Source organism: Lissotriton helveticus, chromosome 3_2 (assembly GCF_964261635.1).
Source record: "Lissotriton helveticus chromosome 3_2, aLisHel1.1, whole genome shotgun sequence".
In the NCBI taxonomy this organism is placed as follows: domain Eukaryota; kingdom Metazoa; phylum Chordata; class Amphibia; order Caudata; family Salamandridae; genus Lissotriton; species Lissotriton helveticus.
In genome coordinates, this window is record NC_136062.1 from 418,071,162 (window position 1) to 418,078,366 (window position 7,205).

A 7,205-nucleotide genomic window follows, 5' to 3' on the forward strand; every position below is an offset into this window, starting at 1 on the left:
AAGGGTGGTGGGCGTGGCCGCAGTGATTCGACAGAATGTCGTCAGCTGTGGAAAGTTTCCCTGACAGCGCTCAGATCGGCTGTGCTGGGTATACAGAGAGCGAGTGGCAGGTAGGATCTTGTAATTTTGTTAAAAACACAGTATCACACAAGAGTTAAAAAGTCTTAAAAACAACAAGCAGTCTTAGCGTATTTCTCCCGGCTTTTCGCCTCAGGAGCTTACCAGTTCTCTGGTTGCGCTATCGTTTCAGCATTTAAGCATTTTAGTAATGTTACAATTTCAAATGAAATCAGTTTTGCAAAAATCTGTAGTCACCTGAATACAGAATGTATGAATATGATCCAGCCAATTCAATTCAGCAAATGCAAGTGCATGCTATTAAGGACAGCATATGCAAAGTGAGAAAAAATTCTGTTTACCTTGTAGGTAACCTCCCTAATGCTAAGCTTAAGGTTGTGGTTGATCCGCAAAGTTTTGAAGAGGCTGGTGTCAGCAAATCTAGCATAAAAAGTAGAACCAAATTAAGCTTCCAAATAGGAAAAGGGGAGGTGCCCTTACCCTAGAAAGTACATTTATGAGCAGAAATATTGGGAGCATGTGGGTCTCAAGAGAAGAAAAAAGAGGTGTCCACCTGAAAAGCTGGGCAGGCGCAAGTCTGTCTAGCTAAAGCCAAAGCATACAACTAAATCTTTGAATTCAAGAGAAGATACATCTTCCACAGTTCCCACAATAATAAAAACCAATCAAATCAGCATTCTCATAGTACTTGGCGTCAGCCTCCTTCTTACAGTGCCAGACTCTTGCATCACTGCAGCCTTCATTATATCTCACAAAGGAGTATCAGGTACCGAGTATCATCATCCAAGCAATTAATTGCAACAAACATGGCCTTCACAGAACAAGCTAACAAAAATAGTTATTTAATGAGAACACAATAACTCTGGTGCCTAAAACACAAAATAAACGATGCACAACAATCAAAAATTGTAACAAAGTACAATGTTTTACAAAATGGAGTCAGGACCCACTAAAATCAATGTTGAGATGCATATATGACAAATATATCCAAATCAAAAACAACTAAATCACTTGTTTCAGAAAATTTAAATGAGAAATAACATGTTAACATATTGTTAAGCTCAAATAAATGATGACCAATTTCCACCCACTGATGGCTCGTAGGGCAATGACATAACACATGCACCATTTTTCTTCATGGCAATTCAGAAACTGTTTGTAGAGCACTGTCGTTCATATCTAGATGCGTCTAACTCCTTAAACTCATCTTAGACACAGCACTGTATTTCTTTAATTCCATTTCCTCCTACTTTCATTTCAATCCCTTGCCATCAGTTGATTTCTCTCCACCTTCCTGTCCAGTATTTTTTCTCTTTTTATCAACTTGAAATCTTTTATCATCAAGAGGAAACATATCTCACAAACTCCCAGAATCAAAATAGGTTTCACTATAAGACCTAAAGTGCACTATCTAATCCACTAAGCCATTTGTCTACAGTAGAAAATCCTTAACAAGTTGCTGCCCAATCCCCTCTCTCTTCTAACTCCTTCAAATCTTTCTATAGACTTGTATACCAGTTGATTTTCCAGCTCTTATCTGGCATATATGTGCAGCGCAAATGGAAACTCAACATGTTGTAAACTCCATCCTTCTTTGCAAGCAAAGTATCTAAAGCTATTCTATTTTGAGGAACTTTGGCTCTCATTGCTGTAAATTCTGGATTAATCAATCAATCAGGTCATTTGTAGAGCGCACTACTCACCCGTAGGGTCTCAAGGCGCTGGGAGGGGGGGGGTGCCGCTACTGCTCGAACAGCCAGGTCTTGAGCTTCTTCCTGAAGGAGAGGTGGTCTTGGGTCAGGCGCAGATTGGTCGGAAGTGAGTTCCAGGTCTTGGCGGCCAGGTAGGAGAAGGATCTTCCTCCTGTTGTCGCTCTTCGGATGCGGGGGACGGCGGCGAGGGCGTGGTTGGTTGATCTGAGGAGGCGCTTGGGAGTGTAGAAGTTGATCCGGTTGTTGAGGTAGCTCGGGCCTTGGTCGTGTAGGGCTTTGTGCGCGTGGGTGAGGAGCCGGAAGGTGATTCTCTTGTTGACCGGGAGCCAGTGCAGATCTCTCAGGTGTCCGGAGATGTGGCTGCGTCGGGGGATGTCGAGGATGAGTCTCGCCGAGGCGTTCTGGATCCGCTGGAGTCTCTTCTGGAGTTTGGCAGTGGTTCCGGCGTAGAGGGCGTTGCCGTAGTCCAGTCGGCTGGTGACGAGGGCTTGGGTGACCGTCTTCCTCGTCTCGGTGGGGATCCACCGGAAGATCTTACGTAGCATGCGCAGGATGTTGAAGCATGACGAGGAGACGGCGTTGACTTGTCTGGTCATGGAGAGGGAGGAGTCCAGGATGAAGCCCAGGTTGCGTGCGTGGTCCGTCGGTTTGGGTGCGGTGCCCAGGGCGGGGGGCCACCAGGAGTCGTCCCAGGCGGAGGGCGTGGAGCCCAGGATGAGGACCTCCGTCTTGTCTGAGTTCAGTTTCAGGCGGCTGGTCGTCATCCATTCGGCTACGTCTCTCATCCCTTCGTGCAGGTTGGCTCTGGCGGTGGCGGGGTCGTTGGTCAGGGAGAGGATCAGCTGGGTGTCGTCGGCGTAGGAGATGATGTTCAGGTTGTGTTGGCGTGCGATGGCCGCGAGGGGGCTCATGTAGACGTTGAAGAGGGTTGGGCTCAGCGAGGATCCTTGGGGTACGCCGCAGATGACTTTGGTGGCCTCTGACTTGTACGGTGGTAGGCGGACTCTTTGTGTTCTTCCGTCGAGGAAGGAGGTGATCCAGTCCAGTGCCTTCTCCTGGATTCCGATGTTGCTGAGGCGCTGTACTAGGGTGCGGTGGCAGACAGTGTCGAAAGCCGCGGAGAGGTCCAGGAGGATGAGGGCCGCTGTTTCTCCGTTGTCCATCAGAGTTCGAAGGTCGTCGGTGGCGGCGATGAGGGCGGTCTCGGTGCTGTGGTTCGCTCGGAAGCCGGACTGTGAGGGGTCGAGGGATCCATTCGTCTCGAGGAAGGCGGCCAGCTGTTTGTTGACGGTCTTCTCGATGACTTTGGCCAGGAACGGGAGGAGCGAGATGGGACGGTAGTTCTTGAGGTCGGTGGGGTCTGCTGTGGGTTTCTTGAGGAGAGCGCTGAGTTCGGCGTGCTTCCAGCTCTCAGGGAAGGTGGCGGAGTCGAAGGAGGTGTTGATGATGTCCCGCAGGTGGGGTGCGAGGACAGCGTCGGCTTTGTTGAAGACGTGGTGAGGGCAGGGGTCAGTCGGAGATCCGGAATGGATGGAGTTCATGGTGCGGATGGTGTCTTCGGTGCTGATCGGGGTCCAGGTGCGGAGGGTGGTGGTGGGTGGCGTCGTTGCGGTTGTGGCTTGCGTTGGTTGGTTGTTGAAGCTGTTGTGTATGTCCGCAATCTTGTTGTGGAAGTAGGACGCGAGGGAGTTGCAGAGGTCTTGCGACGGGGTGATGTCGTTGTTTCCGGCGTTGGGGTTGGAGAGCTCTTTCACGATGTTGAAGAGTTCCTTGCAGTTGTGTGCGTTGTTGTCCAGCCGGTCCTTGTATGCATTTTTCTTGGTGGCGCGGATCAGTTGGTGGTGTTTCCGGGTGGCGAGCTTGAGGGTGGTCATGTTGTCCGTCGTTGGTTCCCTTCTCCAGGCTTTCTCGAGGGCTCGACAGTTCTTCTTGGAGCACTTGAGTTCGTCGGTGAACCATGGTGTTTTTCTGCTGCAGGATCTGCTGGGCGGGGTCCTCAGAGGGGCGAGTTCGTCCGCGCAGTTGCTGATCCACTTCGTGAGGTTGTCGGCGGCCTGGCTGGGGTTCGCTGAGTTGGCGGGAGGGTGCTGGCTCAGGGAGGCGGTAAGCTGGTCGGCTGTGATCTTGTTCCAGCTTCTTCGAGCAACCTGTTGCTGGAGGTGGTGGATCGTCGTTCTTCTGAAGGTGAAGTGGACGCAGCTGTGGTCCGTCCAGTGGAGTCCTGTTGCGTGGCTGAAGGTGACGTCTTTGCTGGATGAGAAGACGGCGTCGAGTGTGTGTCCGGCGAGGTGGGTGGGGGTGGTCACCAGTTGCTTGAGTCCGAGGTTGTCGAGGTTGTCGAGCAGGGTGATGGTGTTGCGGTCGTTGTTGTTCTCCAGGTGGAAGTTGAGGTCCCCCAGGAGGATGTAGTCGGCGGAGGGGAGAGCGTGCGGGCTGACGAAGTCGGCGATGTCCTCGCTGAATCGTGTGCGTGGTCCCGGGGGTCGGTAGATCAGGGTGCCTCTGAGGGTGGTCTTCGGGTTGGTGTGGATCTGGAAGTGCAGGTGTTCAGCGGTGGTGAGGGTGTCATCGGTGTTGGTAGTGATGCGGATGGTGTCTCTGTGGATGATGGCGATGCCTCCTCCGGTCTGGTTGTCGCGGTCCCTCCGGGTGATCTTGTAGCCCTCTGGGATGGCGATGGCGATGTCAGGGGCTGAGGAGGCGTTCATCCAGGTCTCGGTGATGAAGGCAACGTCGGGGGCGGTGGTGTCGAGGAGGTTCCAGAGTTCTACGGCGTGTCTGTGGACGGAGCGGGTGTTGAGCAGGATACACTTGAGGTGGGTGCTGCTGGAGTTCGGCTTGGCGGGTGCAGGGAAGGTCCGGATGCAGGTGAACTTGCAGGCGAGGCAGCTGAAGGGTCCGTGGGTGTGCTTCGGGGCGGCTCGGTGACATCCTGGGATGTGGCCGGTGTTGAGTGCGATGAGGTCGGCGGCGCTGTAGGTTCGTCGGGTCGGCTTCCGTCGGTGGGGGCCAGGGGTCCTGGCGCTGGTCGCGATCCGGTCGCGGACGGGCGCAGACGGGCTTACCTTTGGCGCGCCTTCGGCGCACAATCGGCGCGCCCGCTGCGCGTGACCGCTGCGCGTTCGCACGGTCGCCATTTAAGGCGAAGTGCGCGGGTGGGCGGGGCAGCTGGGAGGCGGGAGCGGGGAGGGTTACAGAAGAAAAAGGGGCGGGGACAAGCGGCGGTGGCGGGAAGGGAGGGCGGGGGGCGGAGCGGTAGGCGGACAACCAGGAAGGAGGGTACACACGATACAATACTGAACAGGCACAAAATAGCGACAAAAACGGGGAAAAAGCAGAGAAAACAACAGATCAGTGAGACAAGCACAAATACCTGACAAAACAACCAAAACAAGGGGAAAAAGCGCTCGCAGCGGCGGCAGCCGGCGAACGAGGCAGAAACGAGGCAGCAGCGAGGCAAGGGGCACACGCAGCAGCTGGTGGCCGTGCGGCGCGGGGGTGTCCCACAAGTGGGTCACACTCACCTGCGTCGCACGGTCGCCATTTAAGGCCAAGTGCGCGGGTGGGCGGGGCAGCTGGGAGGCGGGAGCGGGGAGGGTTACAGAAGAAAAAGGGGCGGGGACAAGCGGCGGTGGCGGGAAGGGAGGGCGGGGGGCGGAGCGGTAGGCGGACAACCAGGAAGGAGGGTACACACGATACAATACTGAACAGGCACAAAATAGCGACAAAAACGGGGAAAAAGCAGAGAAAACAACAGATCAGTGAGACAAGCACAAATACCTGACAAAACAACCAAAACAAGGGGAAAAAGCGCTCGCAGCGGCGGCACATAATGCACTAGTGGTATCAGCTGCCAACCTGTGATCTAAAAAGGACAACTTTCTAATTTTCACACATTCAAAGTTACACCTTCAGAACTACAGCACCAAAAATATCACCTACTAATTGTGACGCACTGCAAACAAGTCTCCCATGAATGGCTTTACTCTTGTCTTCTAATTCATCTACTTGTTCTACTGTTAGAAACAATATGTGCCACATTTTTCATTGGTCTACTGTGAGTTGTTGGCTCACTGTGGTGTGAGCTCTAGTCAAATAGCAACCACAATCCTTGTCAGGGGTGGCACAAGGCAACCCTACATTCATCTGTGCTCAGTCCCCTGGAAGCTTGGCCTAATTTGGAGACAATGTCTAAAGTATTTTTGAAACACTTCAAACAGTATTTAAGTTAATACACCCCACAAAAAGGATCCCACACCAAGTTAGAAAGATGTAACTTTCTTTAATAAATAAAACTAGACCAAAAATGACCAAAATCCGATCAGTAGAACTGGAGTTGTACATGGTAAAAATAAAATAGCGCCAAATACCACGCAGTGCCAACTGTGGGTATCTGCAAAAGACACACAATTGATTGACGGAATGCTGAACAAATCAAAACATTCACCCCCAGCCAAGAGATCTGGGACAAATCCATCATTCTTTTGCTCACCATGCCGCCCCAGTTCAGAACTGGCCATATGCAAATCAGTCTTGACCTTGTGCCTCATGGGAACAGTCCGGCCCGAACTGCCAAGCCAGGTCCTCCCTGGATCGGAAACAAGCATCCTAGGACGGGTTTTGGGCTTTAACTCCCCTTCAGCCAGGATAGCTTGATTCAAGTAGCACAGTGAGCCCAGGACCCACGTCTCGGCATACCTGGCACATTTAGGGTGAGAAAGCAAAAGACACACAATTGATAGATGGAATGCAGAACAAATCAAAACATTCACCCCCAGTCAAGAGATCTGGGTAAAATCTATCATTCTTTTGCTCACCATGCCACCCCAGTTCAGACCTCGCCATATGAAGATTAGTCTTGACCCTGTGCTTCATGGGGACAGTCCAGCCCGAACTGCCAAGCCAGGTCCTCCCTGGACCGGAAACAAGCATCCTAGGACTGGTTTCAGCCCTCTTCAGCCAGGATAGCTGGTGGATGGAAACATTATTTTGCAATTTCATAAACCTTTTCCGGATAGCAAAATAGACTTACTATGTATTTGAAAAGGGGTATTTGTGGTGGGGATTTAGCAAATCCCAGGGTTTTCAACCGTGAACACCCTAAACAGATCTGAATTCCACTCCGTCTTTATGATAGCCATTTGCCACTCCCCTTACAAGTAGCATTTTGAAACTTTAAGTTCTCTGATCCTTCTATTCGTCATCGAAGGGCTTCTGATTTATTGCTCTTTTCAGTTTAGTCGTTAAAATATCTATGCTCATGGTTACTTTTACATATGCCGTAATATCCTCCTGGATTCTGACACATTCTAAGATCTCCCAACACTGTTATGCCTGAGAATGAGACAGATTTGTATGCCTCACCACCAGGGGTGCAACGAGGAGAACTATCTTTAGTTCTCCTTGTTATTTCAT